We start from the raw sequence: 19504 nt of genomic DNA on the forward strand, positions 1-19504 counted from the left end.
CCAATCTTTGGTTACTCTCCTGCATTGCCAGTGGACAGTACGTTGATGATTCATTGACAGTACATTGAACAGAAGATTTGCAGTTTAAGGCTTTCCGTTTATGATTCCTCACTTTTGTGTTATTGGTCCACTGCTGTAAAAAGCAGCTTCAAACAGACTGTTTTCATCTCTTCTACATTCCTCCCCAGTCAGAGCCAATTTCATGAGATCTTGGAATGTCTCCTTGAAAACCTACACCAACATGAACATCATAGCATGTATCGAGTGACCAGCCTCTTTCGCAAGGTTTCAGACAAAATATGGAAATTTTATTCAAATGGTATCTTGAAAAACCGAGCCAGAGTATAAATAATTTTAGCAAAGGTGACAAAGCAAGACTGATAACTGCTGATTTCCAAAGAATATCTTGCTGAACATGCATTTTACAATATACATATAGAGGTTAACGTATTCAAACTATTCACTGGAATATGTCAATTGCTAGAAGAATCACCAAAAGAGCTTTAGTTTGCCACTCCCTTTTGGGGGGTAGGAAGTATATGGTTTATGGAAAAAACAAACAAATATGTATATAAACATAGATTGTATGTGTGCCCGCGTGTGTGTGTGGAAAGTGGGCATACATGTTCCCTCTAATAAGTAAAACCTGTTTAGACACTTAGTCCCTCTGTAAAGAATGACCCAAATTCAACCTTTTCTGTTATATAAAATACAACTGACTACACGCACAAAAAGACAACTATCAAAAGATTAGAGCTAGAAGCCTAACAGGCAGTAGGGTGATCCACTTCCTGGTCTCTGTTCACTCTTTCCACGTTTCTGAAGTGATTCAGCCACTCCAACAGCAGCTCTGAAGGGAAGACAGTGACCCACCCAAATGGCCAGTGATTGTTGTGGACCATTTTCTACAGAGCTGGGTAACTCTGAGGGCTGTGGAGATAGTGTGAAAGGCATAGACACACATCTTCGACTTTACTCCAGTTTGCCGCTTTTCTTTTTGCCTCTACATCCAAGATCCACAATACATTTAAGAAACATGATGTACAACAATCTATACAAAGGCAGTATCTGGCAAAAAGTGTTATTGATTTGTTTGTTTGCCTCCCCAAAGGGCAGTGGATCAAAAAACAATAACTTCCAGGAAATAATGAGACACAGTCAGATCCCTTCTCTTCCAGTTCTGCCCGACATGAGATGCTACCGATCTTCAGTGGAAGAAAGAGCTTCCATCTTGCCTATGAAGTCTCCAAATCAGGGCGTTTATTGGGATTTGTTGGAATTTTCTCCACTTATTTCTCACAACCATGTGCTGACATCCTGAGAAAAGAAGTTGAGTATCAGTTCCCAAAGTCATCTTTAAATTTGTTATGAATATCTGGGGGGGGATGCTTTGAATTTTAATAAGAATAGTTGCTACTATTCCTTATTCATTGTTGATGACATCTTATTCCACCAATTCCTTCTTTTTAAATCATTTGGACAGATCCTAGGAGTGAGTGAAGGGAATTCTAAGGCAATATCTTTGGCTCCATCTTTTCAAAAAGTTCCATTCAATTTTTCAGATCTGTTTTGTTCACTACTTTGGCTTTTTAACACAGTCAGTTTCTGGGAGCTAAACTGTGACCAGGAAAGCAAATAATCAGATGAGCTCTCTCTTCTCTTGGGAAAAAGAAAAGTATCCAGGTATTTCATGGTAAATAACTGCAACTAAGAGAAGGAGGTAATTAGAACTCATATTATCATAAGCCAAAGATTTTTTACAGATAATGGACATTGTGCAAGGATGTAATCGGTCTCTTTTATTGAAAATCAATTCTGTCTCTCTACTTCTAAAGACTGTGTGGTAGGAGCTCCGGCAAATTGAGGATTGTTTTCAATGAGGAAACCTGGTGAGGAAATTGTTCTGCTGTGAATGGTAACAAATTAAAACTACAAATTAACATGAATCCACAGGAAATATTGAATATCACTTTATCTTCATCATTTAGCCAGAAGTACTCCAGATTACGCCGAATTTACAACAGTAGAAACAGGACAATAACCACTGCCACACTTTTTGTTGTGTTTTCAATAGAAATAAAAATGGAGAATTTGGCTTTTGTAATATTTCCTCATACGATGAGCTACCTGGGTTTTCACCTAAGTTCATTTCTAAAAAGGAATTTTCATCTATTTAAACAAAACCTCATCTTTTAAAGAACTGGTTTTTCAAGGAATAGCAAATTTACAACAATATTGCACAGTGTTGTTTTAAATATTAGCCCTTTACTTTTTTTTAATTTCTACATTCTCTTCATCATATGAACACACGCACAATTATTTCTCTACATGAATGGCTGTACATTTTTAGAATGATAGATAAAATTTGTAAGACATACCTTGCATTTTTCCTAATGTATCTACAATTATGAATAAAAAATATTTTGGCACCAAATTTCGATGGGTTTGTTAGCCATACATGCCATATAATAAATTTTCTCTTAACGCAAGGCTTGTTGCTTTGTTTTCCAAAATAAAGCAAATGGAACCAATATATTTAATAGAAATTCTTCATTCATAGTCACATATCTTATTTAATAACAAGACTCAAGAATATATACTAATGTAATTTATTTCTCCCATCAATCACACTTCCTATATTTCCACACTTTTAAATATATATATATATTTCATATATAAATATACACATATTTATATTTCTCTCCTACTTGGTAAACACCTTTCTCTTTTCTTAATTGATGTTTTGTGATCATTCCATCAGTTAGTTGAAGTCTTACAAGTCTAGAATTCCTTAACTCTAATCACTAATTATTCTAGTTATCCTTTGTACTCGGCCATTACTCTGCCTTTCTGCCATTTTACTTAATATACATACATGCATAAATACATATATATCCCTCTATAATTATAGCTTATGATTTGCTTTAACTTTTGTTTTGACTATGCCTGTAATTAAAAATTATACCATTACTAGTGTCCATAGCATTTGTTTTTATACTTCTATTATCAAAGTTAATTATTTGTTTAAGTAATAAGTCTTCTTCTAATTACAGGACTTGGGTAAAGGGAAGTGGTTAGAATTTCACAAATCTCACATTTCACACCAGGAAGCCATGTTAACACCTTTGATCTAGGTAGAAGTCCTTAATTACAATAAATGTATTACAATAGAGGTGTTCACAAAGCACAATTAATGAATCTGTTAATTGGATTTCTTCTTTATTGTGGATGAAGCAGCGTTAGTTCTTTATTTGTAAAACAGAGTTCTTAAGGTCTGGAACTCCATCTTACTCTTTAAAAATCCATAATTTCTAGCACAGTGTCTAACATATAGTAGGCACTCCTCAAAGGTTGTTAAATGAAATTTTAATGGATTCATAATATAAATATGAAGATCTGTCCTGTTTTCCTTATTAGAATATGAGTTTCTTAAGAACAATGGCCACATTTTCTACTTCTTATTGCCTATATTACAGTGCTCATTTCCAATAAATAACTGAATAATTTTGGAGTGACATCAGCAACATGGCAGAGTAAGCTATTCCCTTCATCTCTCCCTCTTTTGACTACAACTACATGCACACTCACTGACCACATAGCACAATAGGACGCCTGAGAGACACACTGAGCTATACATCTGAGGGTGGATGGACTGGCCCCCCAGGAAGTGGTAGAGATGAGGGAGCACATCCTACTCTCCCCCAGTATCCCTTTGCACACACACAAATGTTTTCCAACTTGGTGCAAGCACCTGGAAAGTGGGAACCCACAGCAGGGGGACCATAAGAGGAGGAGGCAGTAACCCTCTTCCCGTGCTTGTGGTCTCTTTCCCAGAGAAGAGAGGGAGCCCACCATGCCCCTGTCTTGTAAAGGAGCAGCCATAGACCAGGTCCAAGCAGGGAAGCCTCACCCGCCAGGCTCAGCAGACTTGCTGACTGTGGATCGTAAACAGGGACCTCAGCATATTTCTGTGCTGGGGCAAACACTTCCGAGGCATGCACAAGTGCAGCTGTGCTCCCAGAGAGGGAAAATGTCCCAGGTGGCTGCGGGAATAGGTGCAGTAGCTTTGAGCCAACTGGTGATCACCTTCTGGTGGCGAGGGGGAGCTAGCCTAGCCAGAAAGCCCTGCCTGACAAGGACAGTCCACACAAGTGCCTGAACATGTCCCAGGCTGGGGCAAGCACCCATAATACCCCCACAGCTTCCAGCAGATGGGGTGGGGCCAGAAACACTGCTCTGGCTCCCCTCTAGCACTAACAGGCGGAATCTGCATCCTAAGAATTCCACAAATGCTGTGACAAAAGATTAGTTCATCAAACACCACGAGAAACTGCAGCAACAATTCATACCAGAAGGAAATGACAATTCTTCAGAAACCAACACTGGAGACACAGAAATATACAACCTAAATGACAGAGAATTCAAAATAGCCATCATAAGGAAACTCAATGACTTACAAGAAAACACGGAAAGACAATTCAAGGAGATCAGCAATAAAATGAATCTCTTCACCAAAGAGATTGAAACTATAAAAAAAAATCAAGCAGAAATTCTGGATATGAAAAACACAGTTAATGAAATAAATAAATATGAAATAGAATCATTAAGAAATAGAATTGAGGGGCCGGGCCAGTGGCACAGCAGTTAAATTCACATATTCCACTTCAGTAGCCCGGGGTTCACTGGCTCAGATCCCTGGTGCAGACCCATGCACTGCTTGTCAAGCCATGCTCTGGCAAGCATCCCACATATAAAGTAGAGGAAGATGGGCATGGATGTTAGCTCAGGGTGAGTCTTCCTCAGCAAAAAGAGGAGGATTGGCAACAGATGTTAGCTCAGGGCTAATCTTCCTCAAAAAACAAACAAACAAACAATAAATAGAATTGATCTTATGGAGGAAAGAATTAGTCTTCTTGAGGAGAAAAATGTAGAAATTGTACAAGTGGAGAAGGAGACAGAACTAAGTTTTTTAAAAAATGAAGTTCTTCAAGAAATATCTGACTCAATTAGAAAAAGCAACATAAGGATTATAGGTATCCCAGAGGGAGAAGAGTGGGAGAAAAGAGCAGAGAGCTTATTCAAAGAAATAACTGCTGAGAATTTCCCAAACATGGGGATGGTTTCAGATTTACAGATAAATGAAGTTAATCAAACACCCAATTTTATCAATGCAAAAAGACCCTCTCCAAGGCATATAATAGTAAAAATTGAAAAGTTTGGGATAAAGAAAGAATATTAGGAGCAGCAAGGCAGAAGAAAATAACCTACAAAGGAAACCCTATCAGGCTTTCAGTGAATTTCTTACCAGAAATCCTACAGGCTAGGAGACAGTAGACTGATATATTCAAAATACTGAAAGACAAAAACTTTCAGTCAAGAATACTCTATCCAGTGAAACTTTCCTTCAGATACAATGGATAAATAAAAGCTTTCCCAGACAAACAAAAGCTGAGGGAGTTCATCCCCACTAGCCTTGCCCTAAAGAAACAATTAAAGATGCCCTCACACAGGCAACAAAAAGGCAAAGGTCTACAAAGCTCTGAGCAAGGAGATAAATAGACAGACATGATCAGAAACCTGAAGCTCTCTACTAGAACAAGGAGGCAAAGACTCAATCACAGCCTAAAAGAGAAAGAGAAAGAAAGCATCAAAAGTAATGTTAAACACTTCAACTTAGCCACAAACTCACAAAATTAAAAACAGAACAGTATGTAACAGCAATTACTCAGAAGAGGAGAGGGAGGGGAAGGAACCTGCTTAGGTTGACGGAGATAATAGGCTAAAAGAAAATGGACGATCTCACCTCCAGTATCTTTCATACAATCCTCACAGTAATCACTAAACAAAAAATCAGAGCAGAGCCACAATTCACAAAAAGAGAGAGAACTGAGAAATATCCCTCTCATAAAACCCACAAAATGAAATGGCATTTAGAAATACAAAGGAAGAGAAACAGTGGAAACAAACAACCAGAAAACAAGAGATAAAATGGCAGCATTAAGCCCTCATATAACAATAATCTTTCTAAATGTAAATGGACTGAGCTCTCCAATCAAAAGACACAGAGTAGCTGCATGGGTTAAAAAACAAGACCCAACAATATGCTGCCTCCAGGAAATGCACCTCAGCTACAAAGACAAATATAGTCTTAGAGTGAAGGGATGGAAGACAATACTCCAAGCTAATGCCAAGAAAAGAAAGCAGGTGTTGCCATACTTTTTTCAGACAAAGCAGACTTCAAGTTAAAAAAGACAACGAGAGACAAATAGGGGCAGTATTTAATGATAAAAGGGACATTCTACCAAGAGGACATGACACTCATTAGTATTTATGCACCTAACACAGGGGCTCCAAAGTACATAAAGCAATTATCATCAGACCTAAAGGGAGAAATTAACAGCAACACCATAATAGTAGCGGACTTCAACACCCCACTTACTTCAGTGGACAGATCAGCTAGACAAAAAGTCAACAAGGAAATAGTAGATTTAAATGAAATGCTTGACCAGATGGACTTAATAGACATATATAGAGCATTCCACCTAAAAACAGCAGAATATACATTATTCTCAAGTTCCCATGGAAGATTCTCAAAGATAGACCATATCCTGGGTACCAGGGCAAGCCTCAATAAATTCAAGAAGATTGAAATCATCCCAACCAACTTTTCTGACCACAATGCTATGAAGCTAGAAATCAACAACAAGAACAAAACTGGGAAAGTCAGAAATATGTGGAAACTAAACAACATGCTATTGAACAACATTGGATCATTGAAGAAATCAAAGAGGAAATTTAAAAAAATACCTGGAGACAAAAATGAAAATACAACATACCAACTCTTATGGGATACAGCAAAAGCAGTCATAAGAGGGAAATTCACAGCAATACAGGCCAACCTCAACAAGCAAGAAAAATCTCAAAGAAGTAATCTTAAAATGCACCTAACAGAGCTAGAAAAAGAAGAACAGACAAAGCCCAAAGTCAGCAGAAGGAGGGAAATAATAAAAATCAGAGAAGAAATAAATGAAATAGAGACTGAAAAAAAAAAAAACAGTAAAAAGGATCAATGAAACTGAGGCAGTTCTTTGAGAAGATAAACAAAATTGACAAGCCCTTAGCCAGACTCACCAAGAAAAAAAGAGAGAAGGCTCAAAGAAATAAAATTAGAAATGAAAGAGGAGAAATGGCAACAGATACTGCAGAAATACAAAGGATTATCAGAGAATATTATGAAAAACTATATGCCACAAATTTTAAAGCTAGAAGAAATGGATGAATTCCTAGACTCATACAACCTTCCCAAACTGAATCAAGAAGAAACAGAGAATCTGAACAGACAACTCATAAGTACAGAGATTGAAACAGTAATCAAAAATCTCCCAAAAAATGAAAGTCCAGGACCAGATGGCTTCTCTGGAGAATTCTACCAAACACTCAAAGAAGATTTAGTACCTATTCTTCTCAAACTATTCCGAAAAATTGAAGAAGATGGAACACTTCCTTACACATTCTATGAGGCCAACATTATCCTGATACCAAAACCAGACAAGGACAACATGAAGAAGGAAAACTACAGGCCAATATCCCTGATGAACTTAGATGCAAAAATCCTCAACAAAATATTGGCAAACTGAATACAGGAATATATTAAAAGAATTGTACACCACAATCAAGTGGGATTTATTCCAGGGACTCAGGGATGATTCAGCTTCTGCAAATCAATCAATGTGATACATCACTTTAACAAAATGAGGAATAAAAATGACATGATCATCTCAATAGATTCAGGGAAAGCATTTGACAAGATCCAACATCCATTTATGATAAAAACTCTCAATAAAATGGGTATAGAAGGAAAGTACCTCAACATAATAAGGGCCACATATGACAAACCCATAGCCAACTTAATACTTAATGATGAAAAACTGAAAGCCATCCCTCTGAGAACAGGAACAAGACAGGGGTGACCACTCTTGCTACTCTTATTCAACATAGTCCTGGAGGTACTGGCCAGAGCAATTAGGCAAGAAAAAGAAATAAAAGGAATCCAAATTGGAAAGGAAGAAATGAAACTTTCACTATTTGCAAATGATATGATTTTATATATAGAAAACCCTAAAGAAGCCACCAGAAAACTAATAGAAGTCATCAATAACTACAGCAAAGTTGCAGGATACAAAATCAATTTTAAAAAAATCAGTTGCATTCCTATACACTAAAAATGAACTAGCAGAAAAAGAAATCAAGAATACAATCCCATTTACAACTGCAACAAGAAGAATAAAATACCTAGGAATAAACTTAACCAAAGAGGAGAAAGACCTGTACACTGAAAACTATAAGCCATTACTGAAAGAAATTAAGGAAGACATAAAGAAATGGGAAGATATTGCATGTTAATGGGCTGGAAGAATAAACATAGTCAAAATGTCCATACTACCTCAAGCAATCTACAGATTCATTGCAATCCCAATAATAATCCCAATGACATTCTTCACAGAAATAGAACAAAGAATCCAAAAATTTATATGAAACAACAAAGACCCTGAACAGTCAAAGCAATCCTGAGAAAAAAGAACAAAGCTGGAGGCATCACAATCTCCAACTTCAAAACATACTACAAAGCTATAGCAATCAAAACAGCACAGTACTGGCACAAAAACAGACAAACAGATCAATGGATCAGAATCAAAAGCCCAGAAATAAAACCACACATCTATGGACAGTTAATCTTTGACAAAGGAGCCAAGAACATACAATGGAGAAAGGAAAATCTCTTCAATAAATGGTGTTGGGAAAACTGGACAGCTACACGAAAAAGAATGAAATTAAATCATTATCTTGCACCATACACAAAAATTAACCCCAAATGGATTAAAGATTTGAATGTAAGAACTGAAACCGTAAAACTCCTAGAAGAAAATATAGGCAGTACACTCTTTGACATTGGTCTTCGTCACATCTTTTCAAATACCAGGCCTTCTCGGGTAGGCAAACAAAAGAAAAAGTTAACAAATAGGACTACATCAGACTAAAAAGCTTATACACAGCAATGGAAACTGTCAACAAAATGGAAAGACAACCCACAAACTGGGAGAAAATATTTGCAAATCATTTATCAGACAAGGGATTGATATCCAAAGTATATAAAGAAGTCATACAACTCAACAACAACAACAAAAAACAACCCAATCAAAAAATAGGCAGAAGATAAGAAGAGACATTTTTCAAAAGAAGATATACAGATGGCCAACAGGCACATAAAAAGATGCTCAACATCACTAATCATTAGGGAAATGCAAATCAAAACTGCAATGAGATATCACCTTACACCAGTCAGAATGGCTGTAATTACCAAGAACAAAAACAACAAATGTTGGAGAGGATGTGGAGAAAAGGGAACCCTCATACACTGCTGGTGGGAATGCAAACGGGTGCAGGCACTATAGAAAACAGTATGGAGATTCCTCAAAAAACTAAAAATAGAAATACCATATGACCCAGCTATCCCACTACTGGGTATTTACCTAAACAACTTAAAATCAATGATCCAAAGTAACATATGTACCCCTATGTTCATTGCAGCACTTCTCACAATAGCCAAGACATGGAAACAATCCACGTGCCCATTGACTGATGATTAGATAAAGAAGATGTGGTATATATACAATGGAATACTCCTCAGCCATAAAAAAAGACAAAATCATCCCATTTGCAACAACATGGATGGACCTGGAGGGTATTATGCCAAGTGAAATAAGCCAGACTGAGAAAGACAAACACGAGATGATTTCACGCATATGTGGAATATAAACACATGGACAAAGAAAATAGTTCAGTGGTTACCAGGGGAAGGGGGGTAGAGGGTGGGCACCAAGGGTGAAGGGGAGCACTTACGTGGTAACAGACAAGAAATAATGTACAACTGAAATATCTCAATGATGTAAACTATTATGAATCTCAATTAAAAAAAGAAAAAATAAATAACTGAATAATTTCAAATAAAATACATTCTAATTTGTTTAGGTACAATTTTAAACTGGCATCTTTAAAAGAAAAATGTCAAATAGAAAAACACAAAGGTATACATAATCAGAAATTAAAATCTTGATAGCATTCAATTTAAATAGCTTAGAAATTTCTGTAGACATATCCAGAGTTTTGCATTAATTTGTTCACTAAGAAAAATTACCTGTTGGGTTGCTCCTATAAAGCAGGAATGAAGAGATGAAGGACAGTGTCCCTGAACCTAAATGATCTACAGTCTGATGCAGAGATATTATGCAACTATAACAGAGTAATATAATTTCTACAAGGATGCTGAATGCATGCTATGTTGAGAGCCTGGTGACAATTGCCTAAGTCTGCCCTGATGGGAAGGCAGAGGTCTGAAAAGTCTTCTAAGAAGAGATGAGTAATGCACAATAAGATCTACCTGCAAAACTGAGACTTTGAAGTCAGGAATCCTACTTATTCCTTTGTTTCCACTAAGAATATCTAGCAGATTGTTGCCACACAGTAAGTACCAAATAAACATTTATTAATTAAAATTCTAATGAATCTATAACTCATAATTAGAATACAGAATAAGCAGACAGATTAGATAAAGAGATTAATAGATCATTAGATAGATCTAAGACAAGTGCAACTTCAGTGAAAAAAAAAGTGAAGTGGCTCCATTTCTGGAGATAGATAGATGATAGAAAGTAGGCATTGGAAATAGAGAAGGAAGGTAGCACAAAGAGCTTGTCCCATTACAAAGGTGAGTGAGAAGGCACGACCCCTTTGGAAAGGTATATGAAATTTAATATTTTGAGAGTTCAAAGTGAGAATAGGAACAAGCTGATGTCAAACAAAGGTGAAGACCTGATGAAAGAGATCTTTAAAGGAAGTGAATGGAAGGGAGGAGAGATGAGAGTGAGGAAGACCAGAAACAAGGTACTGCAACAGTCTAGACAACTGATGATGCAACTAAGATGGTGACAGAGGGCCAGCAGAGGAGCAGTTATCTGCAAGAAAGTATCAGTAGGATCAACAGGACCTGTGAGTGATTAGATATAGTAAGCGGGGAAGAATGAGTCTAGTATGAGTCCCAGTTTCTCATTTAAGCAACTGGCTGGGGTGATTAACTGAGATTGAAAGTATGGGAGGAATGTTAGATTTGGAAGGACATTGCTAAATTTATTTTAGATTTGTTGAACTTGAAGCACATTTCAGTTAACGAATTCTAATTAACAGTTGGATATATAGATTTAGGGTTAAAGAAAGAAATGTAATATGGAGATAAAAATTGGAAGTCATAGGAATGTATGTAGTCATTGATACCCTAGAAAAACTTGAGCTTGTCTAAGGTGGAAAAGAAATCCCCCCCAAAAAATAGGGCTGAAGATGAATCCTGTGTAAAATGAGCATTCAGTGAGCCGCAGAGGAAGATAATCCAATGGATCAAACTGGGACGCGACAGCCAGAAGGTTGTGGTGAACAGAATCCAAATGGCAATGGATTGGCAATCAACCACCGGAAGTAGGGAAAGATGAAGACTACGGATGTGGCAAATAGAGCATTACAAGTGACCACAGCAAGAGCAGCTCCAGGAGAAAAGAGGGGAAATGGCTACATCTCAAGAGCCTAAGGACTAACCAGGGGCTAAGGAAGTAAAGGAAAAGTTAACTGCTCAACAAATTATTCAATACGACGTCGGTGCAATGCTGATAATAATTTTCTCCTTGCCCCCAAATAAAATTAGACATAATCTCATGGACGCACAAGCCAAAATTATTACTTTCCTGATAAAAGCTCAGCGAAAGATTTACGGTGTGTTGTAGACTTTCATGGTATATGCATAAAAATTATATAAAACATGGGTCAATCACACAAATTTGAGTTTACATTTTAAGGTTATACATATAATACATTATATATAATGCTAAGTTTGAGGAATAATATGGAACAACACCTCATAATGGAAATTTCTTACACACTATATTTATTCCCAATTCATTTCATGTCTTAGACTGAAGGAGAAAAAACCAGTCACCAATAGAAATAAAGATCTAACATATAACCAGAGAATTGAGGAAAGGTCATACAAGCAGTTTTGAGAATTCAAGACAAACCTGGATTTCTCCTTTTTAAAACCTAAGCTTTCCAAACAGATATCTGAGGTGGTTCCATGCTTAGGATTTGTATAATGGGGTCACTGGATTAAAACTAGATATTTAAATTGTTTACTAAAATATTACTTATCTGGATGTTGATGGTCTAAGGCATTTCTATTTACCAAAAAGAAAGAAAGAAAAAGGCAACCCCTAAATTTGTTCAACTGCATCTGGAAAATGTGATTTTGCCAAGATTGGAACCAGTCTGACCTTTCTGAACTGGCTTTAAATCTTTGGGGAATTGTACTTGTTTATCCTTAGAAAACTATGACTTCCTGTTTAAGAGGAAAATCTCTAAAAAGCCAAAGGGCTTCATAGGCATCAGGTAGTTAGTGCCACAAATAACTTTTTCAGGAGCCATGCATTACTTAATTATAAACATATGGACTTTATTTCCTCTAAAAGGACAATTTTTTTAATAAGGGAAAATATTGGCAAAATGCCTTTCAAATTTTGCTACACATAACACTCGGAAACGAAGTTTTAGAAATAGAACACGTGTCATCTCTACTTGAAAATGGAATGTGATTTACCTTAAACAATTGTGGTGTGCTAAAACACTACATTCATACACTAGGATTGCCCAGTATTCGTATAGCACTAAATTTATAGAGAATTCTCGAGGCTTGTGGCATTCGAAGATTTAACACTCTAAGTTTCTACTTGATTCCACTCATCTGAAAGGTCAGTGTCATACTATAATATCACTTTTGCTAAGGCACACAAGTCAGGAAACAAATCTCTAGTATCTACATCTCAATGTATCTTCGTGGTTTTTCTACTCAGCTTGTGATGGTAACACTTAACGGAGTAAAATATTTTGTCCTTTGAGAAAAGTGTCCGTAAAGAAAGAAGTGTCAGTTAAAAAAATGAAAAAGTAATTAAATTGTTGTCTGAGCAAATGCACAGGAAGCACATGACTCAGCTTCGGGAGCTGAAAAAGCTGGGACCCTCTATAAACATTTCCACATTTGCAAATTTGGGAAGAGATGTTCTTAGGAAGAATTGCTCTTGAAAGCCCACGGCCTTCTTTCACTCGCTATCTTCACTGCAAGCAACTAAATGATATTGGAACTTCAAAATGGAAGAGAGAAATTCAAAAGACTGCCATTTAAAGTGGATCCACTTGCCATAAGGTAACAAGACTAAAAATAGCAGCTATTTACTATTTACTGGGCACTTCCTGTGTGCCCACTGCGTCAGCACTTCCTGTAATCCACACAATAACCCAGTGAGATAGGCCTGTTATTTCCCTCCTTATACACCCGGGAAAAACGGAGGCTCAAAGAGGTTACAGAGCCTCCCCAGAAAGGGCAATGTCATCCGAGCTCATCAGCCATGTCTGTTGGACTTTAGTCTGGTGTTTGTGAGTATTAGTATAAAAATATATATTTCAGACATGGGATATATTGATTGCCTCTGGCTGAGCTCATTTACTAGTTTCTACATAAAATATATTTAAGGTAAATGTTGAAGGCTTGATATTATTACTGAGTAGACAATAGGTTACATGAGTGGGCTCTGGAAACTTGAGTGTGTGACCTCAAACCCTGGGTCGGCCTCATTCTGGCTAGGTCATTTTGGACATGTCACTTATAAACCCTGGCCTCAGTTTCCTCACTTGTAAGATGTGGATAACGATGGTACATACCTCAGAGTGTAGGTCCTTGAAATGCACTTAAGACACTGCAAGGCACATTGGGCTCCATTGTGTCATTATCTAACTCTCTGGTATTGTTTTCCTCACTCTCCCTCGATTTTAGTCAATATGGTCAGATATAATAACCAATGAATTAATAATTGTTTAGTTGGGTTAAGACTTTTACAGGGAAAGATATACTTTTAAAGGTTTTAAATGTAATTCTGACCACTTATTTACTACAAATATTTTCACTATTTATCGTAATATTTATTTTGCAAATTCATCAGATTACATGTGAAAATAAGTTTTAAATAAACCTCTTTAATAAGTTTATTTGAATATAATTAATAGAATATAGTGTAATATAATAAAACATTCAGTCTGAGAAGAACTGGAAATAAATTTTCAAGTACCACAAAGACAAAGTCACTGGATTTGACATAATCTGAATTAAGCAGTTTGAATTCCCTTTAAAATGACATTTACCCAGCAGACAGAAAGACAAGGAAGCTGAGTCAACTTGGAAACTTCCTATATTTTGCAGCAACGGTGTTGCAATCCTTCAAGTAAAAGGAGATCAGTTTGATGCCATTTTGAGCTCACTGTGCATTGGAGCATAAAAGGAAGAGGTGGGTGGGAGCAAAGCTGAGCCAGGAGCCGACTGGAATGAGACCCGGCAGGAGGCGAATGGAGCAGTTAGACAGATGGGTGGATGAAAAGACTGGGGCACACAGAAAGATGTTCAATGATGACGCAGCTAAGGAGGGGAAAAGGTTATGATATGACCCAATTACCACAAATAGCCAAAGAAATAATAACTGAGAGAATAAAATGCAAAAGGAGAGATTAAAGGCTCATTGGGATCTTTTCTGGAATTCCTTTTGCAGTCCTCCTCAGACTAAGTCACCCAACTATAATTAACTCAATTGATCTGACAATTCTTCACTTGTGTTCGTGTCTCTCTGTACAAATAATATACATGAATATAATTTTTGTTTCTTTCTCATTGGATTACAGTTTATAAAGGGCTAAAATTGTATCTTTTACTTCAGTATTTCTCCATGCTGATGGGAGTCTTAAAATGCTGTTTCTCGCCATTAAGAGACAATACTTCAAACATTGGTAAGAATTTTTTTCATCATTGTGGGTTATTTAGGTCGGATTCACAGATAAAGAGAAATTATCTGGAATTTGGATATTGATAAAAATATTTGCATATTTTAGAGACTGCCTTTCATTGTTCATAATAGACAGTTGTATTTTAATAATAATAATAATAGTTATATATAGAATACCAGCTTGAAATTTCAGAAAATTTCAGTCATTTTATAAAATTATTATTAGACTCAATCAAAAGTTTCTCACCTAAATATTTAAAAATTTGTATTTATATATTTGGAAATTAATTAGTTAAATAATTCTTGAGCACCCTGCATATGTGATAAATGCTCTGCCAGGGTCTTTTGACTCCATGTTTAAAACTAAACTTTCATTTTCTGTGTTTAAAGATTTTGTAATACAAAGAGAATACAAATAGATGAAGACACATTCCCAAAGACCCAATACAATCATTGCATAACTACCTCCCTATCTAGTTCGTATATTTATCGTTGCACTTATCACACCATATAATTTAGTACATTTTTGTGTGTTTGTTTCCCATACTAGACAATGAGATCCTTTGAGGGAAAAGTTGATTTTATCATTGGCAATCTATAGTATAGGACTTGACACATAGGAGGATTCAAAAATAATTGATGGAAGGAAAGTAAGAAAGAAGGAGGAGAGGGGAAGGGAGGGGAAGGGAGAGAGAAGAAAACAAGGGAGTCAGGTATGTGTGAACAAGAGAAAATGAATGTTGTCATCAAACCTGCCTCCATTTTCTTTTTGTGATAGTTCTGTAGGACAGGGTTCCATCGGATTCAGTGTCATTGAAGGGTAAAACCAATTAAGTAGTGTCTTGCATGTATACAGCACATTATAATTTAAACAATTCTTTCATATGTGTTATTTTGTTTGATCTTCACAGTAACTCCAGGAGAAGGAAATCATTTTCAGCCCACTTTTACAAAAGAAGAAACTGAGGCTCAGATGGTTTAAGTGACTTTCCCAAGTGTACCCAGATAACAGCAGAGTTAGAATCAAACTACCATCTTCTGAGTCCATAAATTTCTCAGGAATATAGTCTATGTTTAATTTTATTAAATTAATTGTAAACAGTATGAATTCCTTGAGAAGAGGTCTAAAGTTTGTTTTGTACATACCAAAGAATTATAATAGTAACGATAACAACAACAAGAACATAGCTAACATGTATTGACTGCTTACAACTTACAGACACTGTTCTAAGGGTTTATATGTATTTACCTATTTGGTCTTCACAATAACTCTATGAAAAAGGTGCCATTATTATGCTTATTTTATACATGAGAAAAATGAAGTGCTGAAAGGTGAAGTAACTTATCTAAGGCCACGCAGTAACAGTAAAGCTGAGGTCTAGCCATTATCATCTTCTATTAAAACAGCTTTGTCCTTGATATAGTATAAGTATGCACTTAAATTGAGAGAAATCGCAGTTAACTCCAAATGTCAATCTGGAAACTTTAGACCAGTCTCTGAAGCCAGTTAGCTGTGTTTTTTGGCAAAGCACTAAGCCTGCTTTGTTATCTGCTTCTTTCCCATGAAATGATGCTAAATGGGATCATGCCCTAGCTGCCTCTGAGTTCTAAAAGTTCTAGGGTGAAAATCTGCACCTGATCTTCACAGCACTGCAGTGGAAGACCATGAAAGAAGAAGTCAGGCTGGAAAATTCAGCATACCTATTAGGAAAATTATGAGTCAAGAGAAGAATTAAGCCTCAAAAATGAAATATTTATACATTCTGCAATTCTTTTAGTGCCCCATATTTATCCTGATATAACTGCCTGCAGCCATTCAGGGCAAACCACTTTTAAGGATATATTTGTGATCCTTTATTTTAACCCTGAATAACTCTAGAACTTTGAAGATGGGACTCAGACCAGACAGCAGGTCACAATGATCAAGTCTCACATGGAAGCGGGAGAGAAAGAGAGACACTGTGGAGGGCCAAGTGACTCTCAGGTACATTGGGCGCACTGGCTCCAATGCAACCTACCCCAGTGTCAATAGCTGAGGATCATTTGAGGGTAGCTTCTCCAAGTCTGCTTTTCCACATTGGCTTTCGGTACTAAATTGCTTTGATTTTCATCTTTCCTTTCAACTCCTCTGTTTCTTGTTTTGATTTCTCTTTTCTGATTTCTCAGTTTCTTAATCTCATTTTTAAACACGAGAATCCTCCAAGGTCTAGTTCTCGACCCTTTGTCCTTCATTTGCTTGACCGTCCCTTGGGAAACTTGCACAATCTAAACGACTAACTAGAATGTATGAGATTATGAATGAGATCTCTGCCTGCCTAGTAGTACATTTCATTGAGATGTCCCAGCATTGTGGCAACTTAAGAAGGTATAAAATCTGAAACAATACATGATCCCTAAGCCAGTGTTGTGTCTGGAATGCCCTGTATAGCTCTGCAATTTATCTTTTACTTCTTCCTCTTCCTTCCACAACATAGTCCTTTCATTTCTTCTTTTTAGAATATATGTGGATGGGCGAAACAGCAAATGCATTACTTTTTATGCTGTGTTCTATTCTTGACCTAAATAATTATTTCCAAATCTTTTGAATGAAGAAGTTTGAAGAGAGAACTGATCTAATTTCAGCCCCAAATCCGGAAAAGATAAAATTTTAAAAAATATTAAATGACGAAAGAGAACAGTTGGAAGAGCAGTTTGTACGGCCTCTCCTGAGTTCTCTGCCTCTTGTAGATCTGCACTGACAGTCACATGTAAGGGGGAAGAATACATGTGCTATTAGTCAAAAGATACTTTTGGAAGATATTGACTATATATATACTTTTTTCCCTCTCTCTCTTTCTTTGGTTGGATTACCCTAACTATTGCTTTGTGTGTTTTCAAGGGATACCATGACTGTTGAATAACATTGAAGCTTAAGTGATGGACATGAACTGACTTTTATAAAATATAGTTTGAATAGTGCTCACTGTCTCAGTTTTTGTTGAAGTGCTGGCATCAGATTGAGCTCTGAACCCTGAGACTCCTGGGGGCATTTTAGAGCTGAAAACACACTATTTGATGGGAATCAGGTATTGACAGGCCACAAGTAAGCTTGATGAGCTTTTTTTAAAAAAAACATTGGCACCTGAGCTAACATCTGTTGCCAATCTCTTTCTTTTTCCTTTTCTTCTTCTTCTCCCCAAAGACCCCCAGTACCTACTTGTATGTAGTTGTGGCCCTGCTGGTTGTGCTATGTGGGACGCCACCTCAGCATGGCCTGATGAGCAGTGCTATGTCCGCGCCCAGGATGCGAACCAGTGAAACCCTGGGCTGCTGAAGCAGAGGGTGCGAACTTAATCACTTGGCCATGGGGCAGACCCTGATGACTTTTTTTAAAAAGTACTAAATTCTTTGAGTTTCATTGTCCTCATCTTCAGAGTGGGGCATTGGGCAAAACAATTCCTCACATACTTACCAGTTCTAGGATGACGTCCTTCTCAATCTTGTTCTCAGACTGGTCTTGCTCAGATAGAGCAGTGAATGAATAAGAATAAAAGAAGTAAAAATAGATTGGGAAAGCATATCGTTAAAGCTTAAAACATGAATTATAAATACAGAGGCATTTGGTGCCCCTCCAGAAGAGACTTCAGAACGATCAGGTAAAACACATAGTTATCTGCAGACGTGTGAGGCTGCGCTCAGCCACTTTTAGAACTGTTCTTGACTACTCAGTAGGGGGAAAGTACTTTTGTATATTTTAAAATTTGTCATCAGCTTGAGGATATATCCAATTTAGGTGTCATGTCTCATCTCAAGTGGAAAAACAAAGGTAAAAAGCCTAGTGGTACAATAGCATTTAGCAGCTGATAATAGTGTTTCTGCCTGATTTGGTGTAATTACCCAGATTGAACATGCTCAGCTTCAGAATTATAGGCAACCAGTAATTAGCTGTTCCCTACCCCAAAGTGTATATATTTTTCCTGAGCTTTTAGGGTTAGGAGTCAAAAAGAAGTACAGCAGTTTGTTTTATTTAAACTTTAGTTTGTGGATATTTTACAAGACTTTTGAGACACAAGTAATTCTGAATACAACACTACTGACCTTAGCTAGTATTGCATAAAAAAGAAATATGCCAACTTAACTCGCCAACTCTATGGACTTCAATGATGTCTGTAAATGAGAATTTTGTTCCTTAAATATCTCACTGTATTACAACATTTCACATCTTCATTCAATGATGTCTGTAAATGAGAATTTTGTTCCTTAAATATCTCACTGTATTACAACATTTCACATCTTCATTCTACCTGTAAATAAAGCCAAATCCTATAAAAATCTGGTAACTTAAACCAGTGATATGGGAAAAAATGCTTTTTTTCCACCCCCACCCACCAATGGGTATGAGATAGTGAAAGAAAAAGACGCAAAGGGAAACAAATTAAGAAGTTCTGTTGTGTGAATGCAATCACTTTCAGCATTTTTCTCTAAACACTACAGTAAAAACTTAAATTGCCATTCAATTATTGTAAATGCCAGATTCATATTTCATTGACTGCAACAGTGAGCCAGGACATGGTAACTTGGCTTTATATAACCAGTGCAAAACT

At 36.7% G+C, this 19504-nt stretch overlaps 1 long non-coding RNA gene across 1 annotated transcript in view; it reads right to left on the reverse strand.

Annotated features, from left to right (window-relative positions):
- Positions 1–335: 335 nt before the first annotated feature.
- The window catches only part of LOC139076060 (uncharacterized), a 57298-nt gene continuing 38129 nt past the window's right edge, over positions 336–19504 (reverse strand). Inside the window, exon 3 of the long non-coding RNA XR_011527291.1 lies at positions 336–1317. This is a non-coding gene — a long non-coding RNA (uncharacterized lncRNA). The remainder of the gene's footprint in view (positions 1318–19504) is intronic.

The sequence above is a fragment of the Equus przewalskii genome, chromosome 15 (assembly GCF_037783145.1).
Source record: "Equus przewalskii isolate Varuska chromosome 15, EquPr2, whole genome shotgun sequence".
Classification (NCBI taxonomy): domain Eukaryota; kingdom Metazoa; phylum Chordata; class Mammalia; order Perissodactyla; family Equidae; genus Equus; species Equus przewalskii.